Genomic DNA, 22,957 nt, shown 5'->3' with positions numbered 1-22,957 from the left:
GTATTAGAGTTGATTTTTGCTGTGGGGCCTGGGTTTGGGTGGACATCTCCATCTTTAGTGATGCTTTTTCTGAGATATTCCACCAGCCTCGTAAGTTTCTGCAACAATTTCTGCCCTTGTTTAGATTTGGGGCGTGTTTGGTCTGGTTTGTAAGGGTAGTAATAATTAGAATTTGTGGTTTTTCTGAATAGTTGTTGGGTTGTGTTGGTGGTATTATACAGAGGTAGGGGAGCTTTAGTTTGATATCTGGGGTAATGGAAACCTGAGTAGGGTTGATCTTCATATTTGGTTGTAAGGTAAAGTATGGTAATTAATGGAAGTAGAAAGGATAAAACTATTAGTGTAGTCCTTTTTTTACCCTGTAGGGCGGATAAAGTTTTCTTTGAGCTGGGGTGCATTGTTGTAGGAGGAGAGTAGGAGCCTTTGCTTTTTTTAAAGTTTGAAGGGGAGGAGGGTTTTGGTGTTTGCAAGGGGGTGGGGGGAGACAAGGAGTAATAATTTGGTTGGCTAAGAAAGATAGAGGGCGTGGCTACTGAACTATAAATGTGGGACTACTGGGGGCGGGTGAGATTTGGGGGCAGGGCGGGGCGCGGAGCGAGCCCGAGCGCAGCGAGGGCGAGCGGAGCGGGGATTTTCCAGTTCCAAATTGACTATGGGCAAGTGGAAAACAGGCAAGTAGAATGTTAATGCAGGAAGTAACCCAATAGATTATATACTTTATTTTTAGGAGCTCTGTTTGTTACCAGAAGCTTTGGGGGATATAGCATTAACTTTAATTTATGTGGACTTAACTGCTGTTTCTTAGAACCCAGTGCACCAGCGGTTATACTTATATAACAGGATATATTTTAGTTAAAATAGACTGTAGATAAAGTGATTAACCTTTATATTTGGTTGATTTGAAGGCACAAGTGATGAGAGCTTTTCTGTGGGTACTGTTCAGTTTAAGCGACCCTCAGGATAGGTAGCATATAGCCAGGAGGGAAAGTAGAAAGGGTAGTGCCTGTGAGGAGAGAACGCAGATACATAGATAGATTTTACATCTTTCCCATATGCAGTTATAGTTCAAATGGTAAGCGATATGACTTGAAAATCAAACTGTTTGTGCAATATGTAGTGAAAACTCACAATAATAGAGTACAGTTTAAAGTTTAAAACAAAGCGTTGGTAGAACTCAAATAAGCTATCTGTTTAACACACAGCGGCAGGAAGATTCAAGTTCGCTATCTCCAGATTACAATGCAAGCATGTTCCAACAGTTATTCTTAAGAGTGACTAACAGTTGCTGCGTAGTGTAATCCTTCCTCACTACAGCCTTGTTGCTGATATTAGTGCAACGCACTTACTAGATGTTCACCACGCTAACAATAGTATATGCAGAGCCGAGAAATACTAGGAATTAGTTAAAATTACTAAGCGCTAACCGCTAAATAACAGCAAGTATATTTTTAACCTTCAATTGTTAGAAGTAAAGCCAGCAGACTTCAGTACATTGTAACTAAAATACTAACTACTTGTTAGGTAAGCGTGCTACACGCTAATAAACATTAGCCCTCTACGCAGTTAAAAGCTAAGTCCCTGCGTGTAGATTTAGCAGATATACAGTAACAGATATACAGTATTTTGTAGGCAAATCTCCTCACAAAGTATTGTCGCAAAACAAAGTAGTCAAAAGAAACACAGTTACATACCCTGGTTTGAGGGCTAGCGACTAGGTTCAGGAAGACAGGAGTAAGCAGTGATTTAAAAATGGCGCTACTTGAGGGTAGATAAATAACCTTACCTGCGTCACAGGTAGGAGGAGGAGGGAGCAAGGGTTTTCTTTGGATTTTCCAGTTCCAAATTGACTATGGGCAAGTGGAAAACAGGCAAGTAGAATGTTAATGCAGGAAGTAACCCAATAGATTATATACTTTATTTTTAGGAGCTCTGTTTGTTACCAGAAGCTTTGGGGGATATAGCATTAACTTTAATTTATGTGGACTTAACTGCTGTTTCTTAGAACCCAGTGCACCAGCGGTTGTACTTATATAACAGGATATATTTTAGTTAAAATAGACTGTAGATAAAGTGATTAACCTTTATATTTGGTTGATTTGAAGGCACAAGTGATGAGAGCTTTTCTGTGGGTACTGTTCTGTTTAAGCGACCCTCAGGATAGGAAGCATATAGCCAGGAGGGAAAGTAGAAAGGGTAGTGCCTGTGAGGAGAGAACGCAGATACATAGATAGATTTTACATCTTTCCCATATGCAGTTATAGTTCAAATGGTAAGCGATATGACTTGAAAATCAAACTGTTTGTGCAATATGTAGTGAAAACTCACAATAATAGAGTACAGTTTAAAGTTTAAAACAAAGCGTTGGTAGAACTCAAATAAGCTATCTGTTTAACACACAGCGGCAGGAAGATTCAAGTTCGCTATCTCCAGATTACAATGCAAGCATGTTCCAACAGTTATTCTTAAGAGTGACTAACAGTTGCTGCGTAGTGTAATCCTTCCTCACTACAGCCTTGTTGCTGATATTACTGCAACACACTTACTAGATGTTCACCACGCTAACAATAGTATATGCAGAGCCGAGAAATACTAGGAATTAGTTAAAATTACTAAGCGCTAACCGCTAAATAACAGCAAGTATATTTTTAACCTTCAATTGTTAGAAGTAAAGCCAGCAGACTTCAGTACATTGTAACTAAAATACTAACTACTTGTTAGGTAAGCGTGCTACACGCTAATAAACATTAGCCCTCTACGCAGTTAAAAGCTAAGTCCCTGCGTGTAGATTTAGCAGATATACAGTAACAGATATACAGTATTTTGTAGGCAAATCTCCTCACAAAGTATTGTCGCAAAACAAAGTAGTCAAAAGAAACACAGTTACATACCCTGGTTTGAGGGCTAGCGACTAGGTTCAGGAAGACAGGAGTAAGCAGTGATTTAAAAATGGCGCTACTTGAGGGTAGATAAATAACCTTACCTGCGTCACAGGTAGGAGGAGGAGGGAGCAAGGGTTTTCTTTGGATTTTCCAGTTCCAAATTGACTATGGGCAAGTGGAAAACAGGCAAGTAGAATGTTAATGCAGGAAGTAACCCAATAGATTATATACTTTATTTTTAGGAGCTCTGTTTGTTACCAGAAGCTTTGGGGATATAGCATTAACTTTAATTTATGTGGACTTAACTGCTGTTTCTTAGAACCCAGTGCACCAGCGGTTGTACTTATATAACAGGATATATTTTAGTTAAAATAGACTGTAGATAAAGTGATTAACCTTTATATTTGGTTGATTTGAAGGCACAAGTGATGAGAGCTTTTCTGTGGGTACTGTTCTGTTTAAGCGACCCTCAGGATAGGAAGCATATAGCCAGGAGGGAAAGTAGAAAGGGTAGTGCCTGTGAGGAGAGAACGCAGATACATAGATAGATTTTACATCTTTCCCATATGCAGTTATAGTTCAAATGGTAAGCGATATGACTTGAAAATCAAACTGTTTGTGCAATATGTAGTGAAAACTCACAATAATAGAGTACAGTTTAAAGTTTAAAACAAAGCGTTGGTAGAACTCAAATAAGCTATCTGTTTAACACACAGCGGCAGGAAGATTCAAGTTCGCTATCTCCAGATTACAATGCAAGCATGTTCCAACAGTTATTCTTAAGAGTGACTAACAGTTGCTGCGTAGTGTAATCCTTCCTCACTACAGCCTTGTTGCTGATATTAGTGCAACGCACTTACTAGATGTTCACCACGCTAACAATAGTATATGCAGAGCCGAGAAATACTAGGAATTAGTTAAAATTACTAAGCGCTAACCGCTAAATAACAGCAAGTATATTTTTAACCTTCAATTGTTAGAAGTAAAGCCAGCAGACTTCAGTACATTGTAACTAAAATACTAACTACTTGTTAGGTAAGCGTGCTACACGCTAATAAACATTAGCCCTGTACGCAGTTAAAAGCTAAGTCCCTGCGTGTAGATTTAACAGATATACAGTAACAGATATACAGTATTTTGTAGGCAAATCTCCTCACAAAGTATTGTCGCAAAACAAAGTAGTCAAAAGAAACACAGTTACATACCCTGGTTTAAGGGCTAGCGACTAGGTTCAGGAAGACAGGAGTAAGCAGTGATTTAAAAATGGCGCTACTTGAGGGTAGATAAATAACCTTACCTGCGTCACAGGTAGGAGGAGGAGGGAGCAAGGGTTTTCTTTGGATTTTCCAGTTCCAAATTGACTATGGGCAAGTGGAAAACAGGCAAGTAGAATGTTAATGCAGGAAGTAACCCAATAGATTATATACTTTATTTTTAGGAGCTCTGTTTGTTACCAGAAGCTTTGGGGGATATAGCATTAACTTTAATTTATGTGGACTTAACTGCTGTTTCTTAGAACCCAGTGCACCAGCGGTTGTACTTATATAACAGGATATATTTTAGTTAAAATAGACTGTAGATAAAGTGATTAACCTTTATATTTGGTTGATTTGAAGGCACAAGTGATGAGAGCTTTTCTGTGGGTACTGTTCTGTTTAAGCGACCCTCAGGATAGGAAGCATATAGCCAGGAGGGAAAGTAGAAAGGGTAGTGCCTTTATATTTGATTGATTTGAAGGCACAAGTGATGAGAGCTTTTCTGTGGGTACTGTTCTGTTTAAGCGACCCTCAGGATAGGAAGCATATAGCCAGGAGGGAAAGTAGAAAGGGTAGTGCCTTTATATTTGGTTGATTTGAAGGCACAAGTGATGAGAGCTTTTCTGTGGGTACTGTTCTGTTTAAGCGACCCTCAGGATAGGAAGCATATAGCCAGGAGGGAAAGTAGAAAGGGTAGTGCCTTTATATTTGGTTGATTTGAAGGCACAAGTGATGAGAGCTTTTCTGTGGGTACTGTTCTGTTTAAGCGACCCTCAGGATAGGAAGCATATAGCCAGGAGGGAAAGTAGAAAGGGTAGTGCCTTTATATTTGGTTGATTTGAAGGCACAAGTGATGAGAGCTTTTCTGTGGGTACTGTTCTGTTTAAGCGACCCTCAGGATAGGAAGCATATAGCCAGGAGGGAAAGTAGAAAGGGTAGTGCCTTTATATTTGGTTGATTTGAAGGCACAAGTGATGAGAGCTTTTCTGTGGGTACTGTTCTGTTTAAGCAACCCTCAGGATAGGAAGCATATAGCCAGGAGGGAAAGTAGAAAGGGTAGTGCCTTTATATTTGGTTGATTTGAAGGCACAAGTGATGAGAGCTTTTCTGTGGGTACTGTTCTGTTTAAGCGACCCTCAGGATAGGAAGCATATAGCCAGGAGGGAAAGTAGAAAGGGTAGTGCCTTTATATTTGGTTGATTTGAAGGCACAAGTGATGAGAGCTTTTCTGTGGGTACTGTTCTGTTTAAGCGACCCTCAGGATAGGAAGCATATAGCCAGGAGGGAAAGTAGAAAGGGTAGTGCCTTTATATTTGGTTGATTTGAAGGCACAAGTGATGAGAGCTTTTCTGTGGGTACTGTTCTGTTTAAGCGACCCTCAGGATAGGAAGCATATAGCCAGGAGGGAAAGTAGAAAGGGTAGTGCCTTTATATTTGGTTGATTTGAAGGCACAAGTGATGAGAGCTTTTCTGTGGGTACTGTTCTGTTTAAGCGACCCTCAGGATAGGAAGCATATAGCCAGGAGGGAAAGTAGAAAGGGTAGTGCCTTTATATTTGGTTGATTTGAAGGCACAAGTGATGAGAGCTTTTCTGTGGGTACTGTTCTGTTTAAGCGACCCTCAGGATAGGAAGCATATAGCCAGGAGGGAAAGTAGAAAGGGTAGTGCCCTGGTTTAAGGGCTAGCGACTAGGTTCAGGAAGACAGGAGTAAGCAGTAAATGAATTAATTTACATCATCTAAGGGGAGGATTTTTAGGAAGTTCCAGTCACTAGCTGATAGGTAGTAATGAACATTTCTGGGTTAAACTTAGAAAGGTTGTGTATTGTTTTATAAACATGCTGTTTAAGTGGATATGTGAGATGTCTGGTTATACAGATTGAGAGCTGATCACTGAGACAGTCAGACCCTGTACCAGAAGTGGTGTATTTGCTAGGGTCTGATACTAGGATCCAGTCTTATAGTGAATTTAAAGTCTTGCTATAATGTGTGGGATTATTAATTAGTTGTGTGAAACTATAAAAGTTCACACTAGATGTAGGGGAGTTAGAGTTTATGTCCAACCATTTGAAATTCATATCACCTAGTAGTATTTTTCTTGTGGAATTGTTAAGGACACCCAGTGTAGGATTTCTTCCAGTACAGCTGCATTGCTTCCAGGAGGGATGTAAAAAACAGTAAATGATATTTGTTTATAATTGTTTAACTTCTGGAAAGTAATTAAAAGCTCTGCTGAACTGAATTTTAGTGTTGGTTTGTTGTACAGGGAAATGTGATAATTGTTGGGAAATATTAAAGGAATATCACAGTGTAATTTTGGAGTCATTTATGCTAGTTTTAAACCAAGTTTCAGTTACAGTAAGACTATCAGGTTTATGTTGGGTAATCCAGGCATGCAGTTCAGAAATTTTATTTCTTATGTTTCTAACATTTATGGCAGCAAAGGTCAGATTACCGGGGTTGGGGTTTGACCTTTGTAGGTTTAGAGTAGTATGTGGAAGAGAACTGTCTTGATGTTCATTTTGTTAGGTGGCGCCAGGTATAGGGTGAATGTCTCCTTCTAGAAAGATTTTAGTAATCTTGAGAATTAATGATACTTTTTTTGACAGTATTTTTTTCCCCATTTCATTTTGTTTTTGTTTAAGGTGAAATGGAGTTAATCAGTGTTTATTTGGAGTAAACATGAGAGGCATCATTAAATAGGTCTGGTGCGATGTGTGGAGAATGTAGGGAGAAAGTATGAATAGGTAGTTGGGACAGAGTTGGGAATATGTTGACAGAGTCAAGGTAGGATGAGAGATGGCCCAGTGGTAGGAGAAGAATAGAGGATAAGCTGAGGAGTAGCACAATTAAGTAAAGAGATCTATATGCTAGATTCTGCAGGTAGTGGGGAAGTAGGGATCAAGGAGAAAAAAGAAGTTGCAGAATAGAAGGACATTTAGTGGTGGTAGAGTCTGAAAACTTACATTTTTACAGTGATTTACCCCTTGTGCCTATAACACTAGTGTGTAGAAATACTGCTCTGTTTATAAAGTGATGGGACATCATTCTCTTTTACTGTACACTGTGTCTATCATTAACTTTAACATGTCTGTACAGGCAAGCAACTGGAATTGCCACACACTCTACCTGCATAGCCCTGCAGATTAGTGTATAGACTTCAGTAACACTACAGATACATGTATACAGAACTCACTTCCCACACTAGGGATGATGAATAGGCAGGCTGCCAGCATAGAATCAATGCATTTACAAGCAAAACTTTCTAAAGCAATGGTACATCAATCAAGAAAGTGAAGACATACATACCACTGAGATTAAAATGTTTACATGACCTCCTACAGAATAGGAGACTGTTCTACTCAATGACAGTTAAAACAAAACAAAAAATAGTAACATGTCTTCAACCTATTTTTCATTTATTAAATTAAATACATCTAAAGGACCCTTACTCTGATGTCTTCTTCCGATCGTCTTAAAAACTTTGGATGGCATTTCTGTAGGTCGCTGAAGTTGTGCCTACACTGCTCAAAAAAGCAAGGTGTGCCAGAGGCATCAGTGACAGTCCTGGCAAGATAGAGCCAGGCATTTACCTTATATTGGGGTCCTTTATAAAAGTCATAATGGAGGTACTCCCAGTGATCCCCATGCAATAGATGGAGATTTTTGGACTCCTTAATGCACCAAAAGGCATCCTGCCAGACATCATCATTAGAGGTCATGGCCATACTTTAGGCCTCATTCCAGAGGAAAAATGGCTGGTATAATTTCCATTTTTTGTATTGGTGAATGACACACAACACAGGGCATCTGAGTAGCATGACATTTAGTGAGGTGTGTAAAATACAATACTAGAATTGTTGATGTGTCACGGTGACATTATGGTGTGAGAAATGGTTTGAACATGCATACACTACCTGCAATGTGTATACCTTTGAGGGAGAATTACTCTTCAGTTTTTCTGACATCTGCAGTTGTAAAATATACTTCATGATGTCCCTGTTTGTGTCATTGAACTGACCATGCAAGCTCACTGCCCTCTACAGTTGCTTATGTGGGTTTATAGGGCTGGAAGAGTTTTTCAGCATGACTAGGGACACAAACACAATACACAGAAAGAGTTATTCAGAAGAATTCATGACTTTGACCCTCATTTGCATAATCATCAAGCTCACCGGCTTGAATTTATGCAATATAAACCTCATTAGCCACTAAGAGATTTATCATGCTACTGAAGAATACAGTAGCAACCTCTTCAATCTTTGCTGAAGCAGAAGGGATTTAAGTAAAAAGATGCATTATTTATCATGATTTGTAAGGTAGTGTGACCTTTCATAACTTTTACAATAGCTGCTCTGACTGTAGCAGTGGCTTTTTTGTAGAACTATTTGGTAGTGGAATATTTGTAAGCTGCTAGCAAAGGAGGTGTACTTATCAAAGGGGATTACATAGGGTCAAACTGCAAGAAGTAAAGTAGCAATTTAGTATTAAAGGTACAAATTAGTGATGCTTTGAATTGCTTTGTCCTGCCAAAGGCCACTCTAGAAAACATTGTACAGGTACTAAAAGTGTTGTAGCTGTCTGCTTTTGTGGTAGGATGGTATCTTTAGGTTTATGATTAATTGTGATATTATAGTTACCATCTGCTTATTGTACTTTCTATCATGCCTTCATTCCCTTATGTAACAGGGTAGGACCTTGACAATGAAGCATTATTGCTGATTAAATAATCATTGTTTGAGATGATTGTTAAGGCAATGTATTATATGAAATTAAATTCATTGTAAGGTTGCCTAGTAAAATTATTTGGGTGACCAGAATGGTAGGCAAAATATAATATGTTTACTGGCTAATCACTTTTTAATTTCTCCACGTCTTTAGGTTTCTATTACCATGATGGGAATTGACCCCATTCCTAAGTCAAAGTATGATTAAAGTTCATGAAATTAGTATTGTTTCAGTCTTTGATGACAGCCAGAAGTGCTCTTCTCAGCACCCATAATATGCGTAGTAATGACTCCTTATGCAATTTGTATGGAGTTATATGCATTGGTAGTCTAAATATGATTGTAGATTCTTTTTTATAAGACCTGTTGCTCCTACTACTATTAGAACTGTCTGCGTATCTTTCTTCCACATTGCTCTTGTTTCTGCCTGCATAACCTGATATTCTATGATTTTGTGTCTCTCTGTATGCAAGACACTGTATTTACTGCGTGTGGCAATTTCAATGATCAGTGCTATTTTTGCCTTATTTTCATGGACCGATATATCTGGTTATCTCACATCTGTCTTTTGAATTGTTGGCAATGGGTGGTCCCATGTGATGTAGACTTCATCATTTTCTGTGATGCTCTGTGGCTCATCTTTCCAGTGTTTTTCAGCTACTTCAGTGCCATAATGTTTACACAATCCCCAGTGCAACAGCCTTGCCACATTATTATGCCTTTCAATATACAGTCCTGCTGCCATTAGTATGTCTCAGTCAGCAAGGAGGTGTGTGACTGTTTCCAAATCTGTTTTACAAAACCTACACTTGTCTGCTTCTCCCACATGTTCAATGGACTTTGTAAACCAACATGTGCATAGCTGCCAATATGAACCTTTCATGTTTTGGTTTGAATTCACCTCTCCTTAAACAATCCTAAGTCTGATCCTGATCCGCATGAGGTTCTTCAAGAAGTTTTCTATACTTGCAACTATATTTATGCATTTTCCACATTTCTTGCCTTCTCATCTGATCCTTCACCATATATTCTTTCTTTTTTTTTGGCACATTCAGTTGCTGCCTGATTTTTATCTACTTCTGGTTTGCTTTCCATTTCTCAATATGCTTCTGCTAGACTAAGCAGGGAAGTTATCTTAGATTTATTCTTCTCATGTTTCAGAACTTTCACAATGTTTAGGTCTGTGGCTTATGGTGCACACTTTCATTGGGCATGGTGCTCCCCTGCTGCTGGCTTCTCCATTATCTCCTCTTTTAGCTCATCCCCCCAGCCTGCCTGCTGTGGCAGAACGTATTCATACTGCATGTTGTGTCCCTCCAACTGTTTACTCTATGTTATAATATGTAACAATGCACATACTAAAAATATCATTGAGCACATGCCAGGGTCATACTACAGGGCACCATCAGATATATCTCAGCAGAGAAATTATGCCTTCAGCAGCCTAAACACACATTCAACAATGTTCTGAGACTGTGATAGGGCATAGATGTAGCCAATGACAGGGCATAGATGTAGCCATTGTCTGCCATGGTCTATGAATTTCTGATGGGTGTCATCAACGTTGATTCCAGGGCATATCCAATATCACCAAAAAAGACAGTGTCCATAAGAGATGATAATGCTGTTGTAGTACTATGGGCTAGCCTGAATCCATGTTGAGTTGAAGTTAGAAATTCATTTTGCAGGAGATAATTAAGAAGTAGTTTATGGCCACATTTTCAAGTAGTTTGAAGAGAAGACAAGATAGCAATAGGACGATAGATATCTCAGTGGAATTACCTCTTTGATGAAGACGAACGATTAATGACTTTTTCCAAAGTGTTGAGTCATAATTTTCTAAAATGAATCTAAGAATGCTAAGAGGGAAGCTATGGCTTCTGTAGCTAGTGTAAAGTGTTCTGCAGAAAGATTATCTGTAGAAGTCGAGCTGAGTTTGATCTTATAAAGAAGTTTTTTTTTTTTTTTTTTTTTTTTTTAATCAGGTTGGTGAGAACAGGTTGAAATGTGAAATGAGGATAATTTGTGATGGTATTTTGTGTGGATTCAAGTGGGACAGAGTTGTTAACATTGGTCTGAGAAGGAGGTTTAGTAGTAATACATTTAAGAGAATCTGGGAGGGTGGGTGGGATGAGTTTATAGTTAGATTTGTTATGCTCTCAACAAAATAATTATTAAATATACCAGCAATTTGAAGAGGTGATTTTTTAGCATACAGATTGGGGAGACCTTTGGTTTCAGGACTGAATAGTGCATTAATGGATGACCAGAATTTTTGTGGATTATTTTTTGGGTGGTTTATAGATCAGTACAGAAGTATTTTTTCTCTTTAGTAACTTGTTTTTTTTTTTTTTTTTTTTTTTAAACCTGATGATGGAGTTATCTATTTTTAGTTGTGCAATGGTTTTATTCCTCATTCATTCTTTCCATGCTTTATCTCTTGCTGTCATTACTTGTTTATTTGATTTTGATAGCCACAGGGCATGGTTGGATTTAAAATATTATTTAAATTATTTATTTGTATGCCAAACTTCTTCCCTGAATCTCAGCTTCAGCGAATTAGGTCAAAGACTTTAATATTACATAATTTAACATGACCAAAAATGCTTTTTCAGCTATTCATATTGCTCAGATTGTTAAAGATTACTTAACAGTGAATGCTGTGACCTGAATTGGCTATACTTCTACTACTGTTTGGTATAGTTGCTTAAAGCTTATGTTTTTATCCATTAAGCTATGATGAAGAAACCTGGCTTCATGTCAACCTAATTAACAGTATGAATTTTCTGGCAGACTGGGATAATCTGGAAACAGCTTTACAAAAGGAAGCCCCATATCATAAAGAAAATAATAACTCACAGACATTTTGAACAGCTAATCTGGGCTTTTTTGTGTTTGTTTTTGAAACAAACTTTATTCTCACTTTTCCCTTGGTCACATTATAGATAATGCTTTTCTAAGCTAGACTGTGTGACCTAATGATGCCTATGGTGAATGTGTAACCTTCTAAGGTTTATTGTGAGACTGTGCACATTTGATTATTGTGGTATCAGAATCTTGGAGGCCCCTTTTGCCAGGATTGAAAAATGCTAACAATCTTTTCATTATGTACTCTTATTTCTGCAACTACATTTAAGATCATTCACTGTCCAGCAGTTGTGTAATGTGCACAACATTCTGACATGTAAGATTTTGCTCTATAGCTGAGGGTTTTCTTTCACTTAAGAAATATATATATATATATATATATATATATATATATATATATTCCAACTCCAAGATCACATTAAAGTGGTAAAAAGGAGAAATTCCTTAATGGACTGAATTGTCAGTCATACGGTCTCAACCAAATGGGTTTCGACAATTTGGTCATTCGATACTTTGAAATAGACCCTTTAAAGATACTTGTGACTTGAGCAGTTACCATTGATTATATCTGTTTTGCACCATGCTCTTTGAGATAAGATGGTAAAAGTTTATGCACAAGAATGTACTCCAGCATCTATAATGCTTTGCATTAGCCCTGTTGTGCACTATTAACAGTGCATTTTGTGTAGGATGCAGAATACTTGCAGTACCACCAGCATACATTGGATGCCATGCTGTGCACTCCTCGGTTTGTACACATCATTATGAACACAAACTATCTGAGTAAAAAACTGGCCACAAACTGTGTGTGGTTCATCACATGCACTCACTTTTTATGAAACAAGGCTGCTCCATATCCATCCACAACCCCTTCTCCCCACATTTGCACATGGAGACATGGTGTCAGTTCAACAGTGACAATCATCTAGAGCCAAGGTTTACACTGCTGGATGGATAGCCTGCCATGCTAGTTCTTCCATGATACACACTTGTACGCACACTCACACCTATGGCCATGTTAGAGTGTCCAGTCCAACTACTGCATGTCTTTGGAATGTGGGAGGAAACCAGAGCACTCAGGGGAAACTCATGTGAACAAGCAGACTCTGCATGGAAGGCATCTTAGCCGAAAATCGGACTGGGGAACCTCTTGCTGTGATGCAGCAATACAATCCCCTGTGCCAACCTGCTGCCATCAAGGCTGCCTCATATATTCTAAAAAACTAATAAATTATATAGTTCGTGAAATGCAGGAAGTAAATAAACCAATGAATAAATATATGAAAATACTGCAAAAAAGCCAACAGCTGTAGTTCTTCAGAAAACAGATACATTGATGGCATAGCAACAGGTGTAGCAATGGTACCCAGTTATGCAAATGATTCTTGAATGCATGAGGGAATAACAATTTTTCTTGTATCCTTTTAATAGTGTTGCATTAAACTTATGTTATAATGATGGTACTTTTAATTTAGAGAAATTACAAAATAACATTTGATTCTTTTAAGTTATATTTAAATGGCCTGCTTATATGTACTTTACATTTACACAGAGTGCAGATTAAGTCAAATTCATAGATATTACATTTGTATAGATTTACAGAGAGGTAGACTTTCAATGAAGATTTATATAAAAAACTTTAAAATAATATATATTTGTTCACATTTTAATAGAATACCTTCTACTTATTTAAAGAAAACATTGGATATTAGTAGGAGAAGCTTATACACAAAGAGGTTAAGAGATGAAATGTTGCACGAGATATATATTAATAGAAATAATACGTTTAAACTATACTTTTAGCACCTAAATATAATATTGGTACATTTTTGTAATCAGAGTAGCCATTTCAAGGTGTAGCTGTGGTGTTGCTGTTTATGAATTCGGCAATAAAACACATTATTAATAATAATTGGAGGAGTTTTCACCTAATAGTTTAATTAAGAATAAAATATGAAATAAACATCATTTTATAAATAACAGATTCAACAATTTTAAAGAGTTGCTTAAGAAATAAGTGACACAAGTTAAAATAATCAAGAAACTGGGAACTTTTCTTGTGGCTTTTGTCATCAATACAATTGAATTAATAAAAATGTCGATTGTTGTACTATTAATAGTAAGAAATACTTCTCATCGGGACATTTTAATTCTATGTCAAAGACAGACCCCAGGATTCATGAATTGCTGGTTTCCATGCAGGAACAATGTAGGAGCTCCTGCACGGAGAATGGCTGACGAGCAATCCAGGAAAGTGCCGTTTTCACGTGCACAAGCAGCCCTACACTGTTCCTGCACTGAAAGCCGTGCGGGATGCAAATCACCTCATTTGCTGCTAAAAAAACATGCAAATGAGGTGATTTTGCGAATCATGAAGCATGCCAGACTCCATGCAGGAACAGTGTCAGAGCAGAAATGTATCCAGTTAGTAACTGAATACATTTCTGCATCTGAAAAAACAGAGGCAGGACAGCTTGTGGAAAGCATGTATTACTGTCGAACACACATGCCAATGACTAAATATAAGGCCATTGGTATTAATAATAGTTTATTTTTTATAAAATTAAACTTTTTTTGGCCGATCACGGCCGTTTAAGCTTAGGGCAGCGGCGCGCAAATGGGATTGTGTCGAAAATAAAAAAAAATGAGAAAAGTAATTTTAAGATAATTCTGCATTTTGCTATTATAGTCAATGGCATGCAGAATGTAAACAATATCAGGGAGCACCAGTGGTCAAGGGGAGAGGGTCCGTCTTATTGCAGTAACTAATGACTTACACACTGGGGTATGCAAATAAGGGGAGTTATACTGAATCACAGATTTCCTCAAAGTGTCAGCTTGCACCTAACCGTGTAGGAGCAGCAATACAACAGTGCAAGTATAAGAGCTGAATGACTTCATAAGGAGGTGTGTCATGTTTTCTGTAAGCTCATTGGAGCTCTGTGGCCATGTTTGCTATTAGCTAAGCACATCTAAGGAAGGGGGTGTGTCAGATGTGCCAGAGCAGTGTGTACATAGCCTAAATGGGTGTGCGTACCGTGCACAGCGTTTTAAACAAAAAGAAAAAAAAAAAAGAGGAAATGGCAGCACTATTTACATTTAAGCACTGGGTATGCGTGGCACTTATCAGGGCTTAAATAGGGAGGAACTGAAAAGGGGAAACAGCTGTAGGAAGACAATCAAGGAGAACTAGCATAGCTGGCAGGTGGAATGTATCAGAATCAGCCAATTACACATGCAGCAGCCCAGCACACTAATATAAACTATGCAAACATCCTACAGACTGTTTTTTTCCCACAAACTCTACACCACCGGTGAACACAAATGGGGATTTTTATTTGGCAAAACTAGCTAAAAATGTTAGATACTGCTGCTGCTTTACTCCATCAATATGTGCTAGATAATGAGGGTGGTGAGGAGGAGAATGCTGACAAATGACCCACAGTGAGGAGGATTAGAAGAGTGTACAGACCCTGGGTAACCTACTAGGGCCTACATGAGCTGGAGATAGTAGAGTGCTATAGGGTGGACAGGGACATTCTACAGCAAATTGTTGAGCTGTGCCAGCCATGCCTCACACACAGAACTAATAGAGGGGAACCCATCCCAGTGGATACCAAGGTATGTGTAGGCTTAAGAATACTAGCCACACATACCTTCCAAAGACCAACAGGGGATATCATATGGGTCTCACAGGCATCAGCATCCAGGGTACTCCACCATTTCCTGGATGCCATGACACAACATGCCATTGAGCACATATAGTTCCCCACTGCCCGTGAGGTGCTGACCACATGAATGTGTCTCTTCCATCATATAGCTGAGTACGCTGAGGTAGCTGGTGTTATTGACTGCATGTGCATCCACATCAAAGCACCACCCGGTGAGTGGGGCAGGGTCTATGTGAACCACAAGGGCTTCCCCTCCATCAACTGCCAGGCCGTGTGCGATGCCCAAGGCATTATCATGAATGTGTGTGCTGGCAGCCCTGGAAGCTATCATGAATCCCATATCTGGCATTGCCCACAGCTGTAGCAGGCATTTGCCAAGGGGGAACATCCCCTATGGCCATCTAGTGGGGGGTGCTGGCTATGCACTGGAGCCATGACTGATGACACCCATCAGAAATGCACACACACCCGAACAAGAGTACTGTAATGAGCCACACACACAAACCAGGTTAATTGTAAAACATGTGTTTGGTATGCTTAAGTCATAGTTCCGCTGCCTTGACATATCCGGTGGAGCCGTGCAGTACTCTCCAGCTATATGTACACAAATGTTTATAGTATGTGCTATGCTACACAATATGATCCTGGGGAAACAGCTGCAGCAGGAACAGCATTGGGCAGGGGCACACAACCCCCCACCATGCCAAGGCCAGCACAGGCACAGAGGGCCTTAGAGGAGGAACATCCTGAGCCTGTCCCTGTAGGCAGAAGGAGGTGTGCACAGTATGCCCAGGCCTTGGCAAAGAGGCAATGCATAGCACACACACACTGACATAGTAGGGACCCAGGGACTGATACCTCTCTCCGATTTGCACATACAGTAAAAGGGATGCCAAACATGACACTACTTGAGCTTTACCATGTACACGGAGTGTACTATGTGCATCCAGCATAGTCAGCCCTCCAGCACTGTCCTCAATACTGGTCCAGCAACAAGGTAAGTCACTCTTCCTATCAATTACTGAATGGAGTAGTATGTTCTCATACTTGTATGTATGATATGGATGCAAGCATGCAAGGGAATTGGGTGGCTGAATGGGATAGCATTAGACATCTATATGGGACAGCAGGAAATTCATATCAACATACTAGACAGCACTACACAAGGTGACAACCCCCACTGCAGCTCATGTGATGGCCCAAAGAGCTGTGGGTGTCAATAGTTCACACATATGTTTGTCAGTGAGGGTCATATATCCACCACCAGTCTCACCCAGCTGGACAGGTGTAGATAACCATGAAGAAAGGCTAGGCTAAGGCCCCCAAATGATGGCAATGGTAAACAGCCCCCACAAGACCTACACAGACATACTACAACAGGTCTGGCAGTTGCATTCCAGTTCTGAAGGGTAAGAAGTCTGAAACTGAAATATATGCATGTATTAAGATCTAACATGTGTACTCTACTGATATGCCTCCTGTCTGCACGATAGGTCACAATACAATATGAAATGGAAGCCAACAGAGTATTGGAAATACCAGTACAGTCATTTTAAATGTTAAAGTCTTCAGGTGTGCACCCCCCACAATCCCATGTAGAAATGCAGTAACAGATGGCCTGCAGCATTCTTAAATGGCCTACAGTTCTCTGGCAAAGGCCCATGCCTCACCCATAGTGTCAATGAATGGAATGTCAGGAGGTCCAAACTAACAACCTAAGAGTAAACAGAAAACAAATGCAAGGCCATGTTGACAAATGCCAGTAGCATGCCTCCCCATGTCCTACTGCAAGGTCTGTGGATCAGGCCATAAATACTACTGGGATAAAGGCCCAACTATAGGGATACCTCTGAGATATTGTTTACATAATGTTAGGTGGAGGAAATAATAATGGGGGGGGGGTGTAAAAGCATGGATGTCATGGAGTGTGTGAAGTCTGAAACTCTAATGTCCGCCCATACTACTCCTGACTGCAAACCCATGAATGAATAGCCACACAACTGCTTGTAAATCACAATGTGAAGGTAAACTGACCAGATATATGAGTCCTGCCTCTGGATAACCTGGGTGTATCTGTACAGCTGAGAGGTATGGCTCCAGCAGGATATGGCCGTTCCATGAAGGTGAGGAAAAGCACAAGGAGGGGATCCCCAGCAAGCATAACAACAAGGTGCTGCACCATTTACACAGAACCAGCAGTCTATTGTCTGTAGCTACCTCTCCACAATGGCAGGAGTGTGCCAGAATGTGTAGTCTATATGCCTCAGAATATTGGTCTCAGCTTCATTCATCTTGCATTTCCCAGCAAATAACTGTGAGCAAAGAATGATAACTGTCAGTAGTTGATGACATGACACATCACAGTGTAAAACATTACATATGTCAGAATGTCTATACTACAACCAAACATGTCACACAAGCAGCAGAGACAGCAATAGTTACAGTATCCCCTGTATGTTAAGCCCATTGTGTCTCCATATTGGCAACCTATCTACAGATGTCCTGCAGAAACAGTTTGCTAGGTGTAACTGTAGCACACAAAACCCTGAACTGGAGTCCAACCCTCCCTGGAATGGATGCACACACTCAATATAGAAAGTCATACTGGGCATGCTCCTATACTTAGATAAATGAAGCCCTTGTCTCACAACACAGTGGACTACAGATATCAGTTATTCACAGCTGTCTGTGCACACACACCAAATTATACACCATTGATACTTCATACATATACATTGGATAGGAATACACGCACATATCTAAGGCCAACATAATATGAGGCCTGTCGCACCCACTACACATCCTATTGGCCTATATCACATGATGTGCTGATGTCATTCACTATACAAACACCTTTGGTTAGCCCTCAGCCCTATAGTATCAGTGGTGCTTGTGATAACATTATAACACTACAGTACAAATAGGTATCCATGTAGCAGCTGTAATCTCAGTTCTTTCAAATGTAAAGTTGTGTGTGAGTGTGTGTGTGTGTGTGTGTGTGTGTGTGTGTGTGTGTGTGTGTGTGTGTGTGTGTGTGTGTGTGTGTGTGTGTCCTCTAAGCTCTGTGGTGCGTACGATAAATATAGTACACTGTAGTAGCACTACATAGCTAGATAGGGGTTTGGAACTCAGTACTGGCAAGTGTGTGTGTGTCATCAGTATCCTGTGTGGGGGTTGGTGTGATTGTGTAATAGCAGGATCAATTGGGGGGGTGGGTTTTGCTAAATTATTATGCTGAGAACCTAGTATATGTCACAATGTCAAACATAATATATAATATGTCAAACATACACACACAGAGACGTGGGGAAGAGAAAGACAGACAGCGACAGAGAGAATCCCATTATGAGGCCTGTCGCACCCACTACACATCCTATTGGCCTATATCACATGATGTGCTGATGTCATTCACTATACAAACACCTTTGGTTAGCCCTCAGCCCTATAGTATCAGTGGTGCTTGTGATAACGTTATAACACTACAGTACAAATAGGTATCCATGTAGCAGCTGTAATCTCAGTTCTTTCAAATGTAAAGTTGTGTGTGTGTGTGTGTGTGTGTGTGTGTGTGTGTGTGTGCGCGTGTGTGTGCGTGTGTGTGCGTGTGTGTGCGTGTGTGTGTGTGTGTGTGTGTGTTTCTAGATGAATGTGGTTGAGGCCATTCACACTCACTAAATCTCCTGTACCCTTCCTTCAGCACCCCTGCTGATGTCACTCACCTTCAAATATACCTTTGGACAACTTGCCAACATCTAAAATCTGTGGTGATTGTGATGACCTTGTAATACTATAGTGTAGCAAGCTAATTAGGTTGTAGTGCCAATCCTGATCCTGGCAAGGGTGTAAATGTGAGTGTTTGTGTGTGTATCCTTGTAGAAACCTGATTTTGTGGTCATTCACACTTACAACACTTCCCTTGCCACTCCTTTAGCACTCACCTTCAAAGATACCTTTGCAGAGTTCTCAACATGTTAGCTCCATGGTGCATGTGATAAATACAGAACATTGTAGTAGCAATAGCTACATAGATATGGGTTTGAATCTCATCCCTGGCAAGTGTTTCTGAGTGTGCATAAGTATGTCTGTACCTCAAAGATTTTGGCCCCATTTACACACACTACATATCTCAGTGCCTGACTTTAGCAGTCCTGCAGATATCCTCCACCTTAGAAGTACCTGTTCACAACCATAAGCCATGTAAGGTCAGTGATGCATGTGGTAATTGCGTAACGTAATGGTCCAAAAAAATAATTAGATAGAGGTTTGAACCTCACCCTGCCAGCATTACAAGGGCTGGTGATGTTCGTCACCTTAGAAGTACGTTGGGACAATACCCATCCTCTAAGCTCTGTGGTGCGTACGATAAATATAGTACACTGTAGTAGCACTACATAGCTAGATAGGGGTTTGGAACTCAGTACTGGCAAGTGTGTGTGTGTCATCAGTATCCTGTGTGGGGGTTGGTGTGATTGTGTAATAGCAGGATCAATTGGGGGGGTGGGTTTTGCTAAATTATTATGCTGAGAACCTAGTATATGTCACAATGTCGACATTACAAGGCCAACAGTTGCCAAACACCATAGAGGATGGTGTACACAATCCACAGCCGTAATGTCTAGTGCCATGTGCAATGACTATGTGACAGTATGGATTAGTGAACAATATAGGCAATCCTTTTATTACTCAGAGACCACTCTCCTCTCACGTATCATACACAAACACACTTGGCTAGGCAACAATCACTATATCAGTAGTTCCCCTGCATATTGCCTCACAGATAGCACCCATGGTGTGATTGCAGTGGACTACATGCCTGTTGACCACCACAGTGCCACTGACATCAGAAAGTACTTTGATGTGTTACATCTCCTGACTGTGTGTTATCCAGCAAGTAAAAGGACATGGCACCCTGTTCCATCCCCTCAGTAGGCCAATCAATGTGTACAGTGGCCCTTTTGCCATGTTCCCCACTGGATGCCTGCAACAACTGTAGAGTCTGTAAACATACCCCACAAAGGGAACACCATGCCTTATACACATGCCCTGTATGGACAAATACCACTAGCTCCACTGAATACCCTTATTATACTGTCAATGTAGGTGCAATCACTACCTCAGTTACATAGCCAGGTCTCACCAAATGAGGTCAGGAATGCCACATCAGAGGATACCAATCTGTCCACACAACATGCCCCAGAGACCTCAAGCACATTTCCACACATCAAATAACATGCATCTAGGACATGTGCACAACCCGGACACTGTCCATGTTATGGAATATAGATCACATACATGGGAAGCAGTGCACATCGCTGGACACCCAAAATAGAAACCTGGATGAGTGTTTGGGGAATACAATACCCACCCCTGGGGACCACTCCAGTGACTATACTCCTGAGCCACACTGGGGACTATTGTCATGTGGCTTGATGCCAGAGTATTCCCTTGGGCTAGCCTTGTACAGCCATCAGGCCCATTCAACTGCTACACACCTATGAAGCAATGAACCTATGGATCTCATTACTGGCAAATGTGTGTGTCTGTGCGTGGGTGTGTTTGTGTGTGTGTGTGTGTGTGTGTGTGTGTGTGTGTGTGTGTGTGTGTGTGTGTGTGTGTGTGTGTGTGTGTGTGTGTCTGTGTGTGTGTGTGCGCGTGTGTGACTAGTAATCCCAGTGTGTTTGGTCGATGAATATCCTCTGTGGCTGTGGTTATTAGCAATTAGGAGTGTGTCCAAACCAGAACATGTAACATTCTCCATTCTACAACAGATGTTGTACATCAACATGTACCTATGTACAACCCACAGCCCTATAATCTGTGATGCATATGCAATGATTATGTTACAGACCAGGGATTACCGTGCACATACTGTACCCTGCCTATGACATGGTGGATGTGTCACCACACTGCCATATCCTGTGGCCTTGCTGCAGGGCCACATCCTGGTGACACACAGATGCCTAGAATGGAAATGGGATACAGCATGTGAGAACACATTCACTCAGCAGTTCACTTTTAGGGAGAGAGAGGGGTAAAGCTGGCACTGAATGTGTTGCCAAGACTGAGGCCAATATCTGTTGTCTCAGAATAGGTATTAGCTTTGTGCAGTAACTTGCAGCACTTGTGTTTAATTCTGTGGAGGTTGTTGATGTAACTATCAATGCTATTGTGACTGTCGTCAGTGTCTGCTGCATCTCTGCTGCCATAGCTGCCTGTCGGGGATTCCATGAGGGATCCAAAGTTCTGTTTGAGGTTAATAAGGGAGTTCAACAGTTATGGGACACCACTATTCCCTGCAGCAGTGTCTTCCTTCTGACGCACACTTTAGTAATGGCAGGGGGCCATCACAATTTTTCCCAGTGTTTGGAGGACAGTGTCTGGGTTCTTTTGGCTCTGACTAGTACCATGCAGTCATGTACCTGTTTGTACAGTGCCTGTGTGTATGACTCTGTCATGCAGCTACATCCCATTGCTATGGGTGCAATGAAGACATCCACCCCTGTTTTCATGGCTCCAAAGTCAGCTTCGGAGAGGTTTTGAAAGGGGGTTATCTTTGTGGGGGTTGTGGCTGACATGTTGAGTTCCATGTTGATTACAGCCTGTGTGAATCTTACCATTCAGGGACTGACATCTGAGGATGAGTAATGGTCCCATATTTAAGTGGTCAACACAGGTCAAGGTTGTTGCATCTTCTACCAGGATTCAGTATGAGCTGGTCTAGGTCAACGGAAATTATGAATCCCAGATGTTTCAGGCTACTGTACTGGTGATTGGCTACATTCCCCAGGTAATGGAGGGGTAGTTGAAGGCTTGTACTATCTCAGTGTTGCATTGGACCATCAGAGATGGTAGGGTGTTGAGGAATGTGCATTGACAGTCTAGGGACATAGATGTGGACCCATATCAGGCTATTGTCTGGGTTGCACTATTACCCCAAGACAGTTGTACTGGAAGTATCTCCAATGCATTATGATGGGATACTAGTCTGGAGGTGTTCCTATCCATAATGAAGATGGAGAAAACACCACCTGTGGAGGTGTGGTGTGGTCCATGTTTGGGGCTGACAGCTATGGAATGCATCATAACCTGATACTGCAGGTCTGCTGTCTGCTGCTGTGAACCACCTCTCTATTACAGCAGACATGTGTCCTCCACTCCAACAACTGCTATGAGTGATTGCATCCTAACAGTTAGATGTCCACTTTTGAGCAGCATGACCCTCATATTGCATACATGTGTGGCTGTTATGGTGGTAATAACATTAGGAACACTGCTTAATAAGGCAACATAGGGGTGGCAAGACACTTAGCCAGTACCTGGCAACCCAGCGGTGACAGATGTAAGACATCTGTGGCAAGTAATTGGGTTCTGTCAATCATGCCATCCCAAGCAGAGAGGTCCTAGATCTCCTGAGAATGACACATAACAAGTAAGCCAATGTTGCAGTCAGCCATCTGTTGATAGTACCGCAGCATCATTCTAGGTGACAGCGGTACACTGTCCAGAGCTACTGTCACACCTGCCTGGACTACATAATTAGAGAGTTCAACCATATCT

The 22,957-nt window shown here is 40.7% G+C and overlaps 1 long non-coding RNA gene across 1 annotated transcript; it reads right to left on the bottom strand.

Annotated features, from left to right (window-relative positions):
* Nucleotides 1-631: 631 nt before the first annotated feature.
* LOC122801356 lies at nucleotides 632-4,589 on the bottom strand. The gene is made up of 4 exons (XR_006364688.1): nucleotides 4,473-4,589; nucleotides 3,276-3,396; nucleotides 2,080-2,200; nucleotides 632-1,003 (listed from the first exon to the last, which is right to left on the bottom strand). It is a non-coding gene; the product is annotated as an uncharacterized LOC122801356 (long non-coding RNA).
* Between the last annotated feature and the right edge of the window lie 18,368 nt (nucleotides 4,590-22,957).

The sequence above is a fragment of the Protopterus annectens genome, chromosome 4.part1, assembly GCF_019279795.1.
Source record: "Protopterus annectens isolate FY-2018-M chromosome 4.part1, PAN1.0, whole genome shotgun sequence".
Lineage (NCBI taxonomy): Eukaryota > Metazoa > Chordata > Ceratodontiformes > Protopteridae > Protopterus > Protopterus annectens.
The sequence above is the reverse complement of the archived record's forward strand: the minus strand, read 5'-3'. Positions and strand labels throughout refer to the sequence as shown.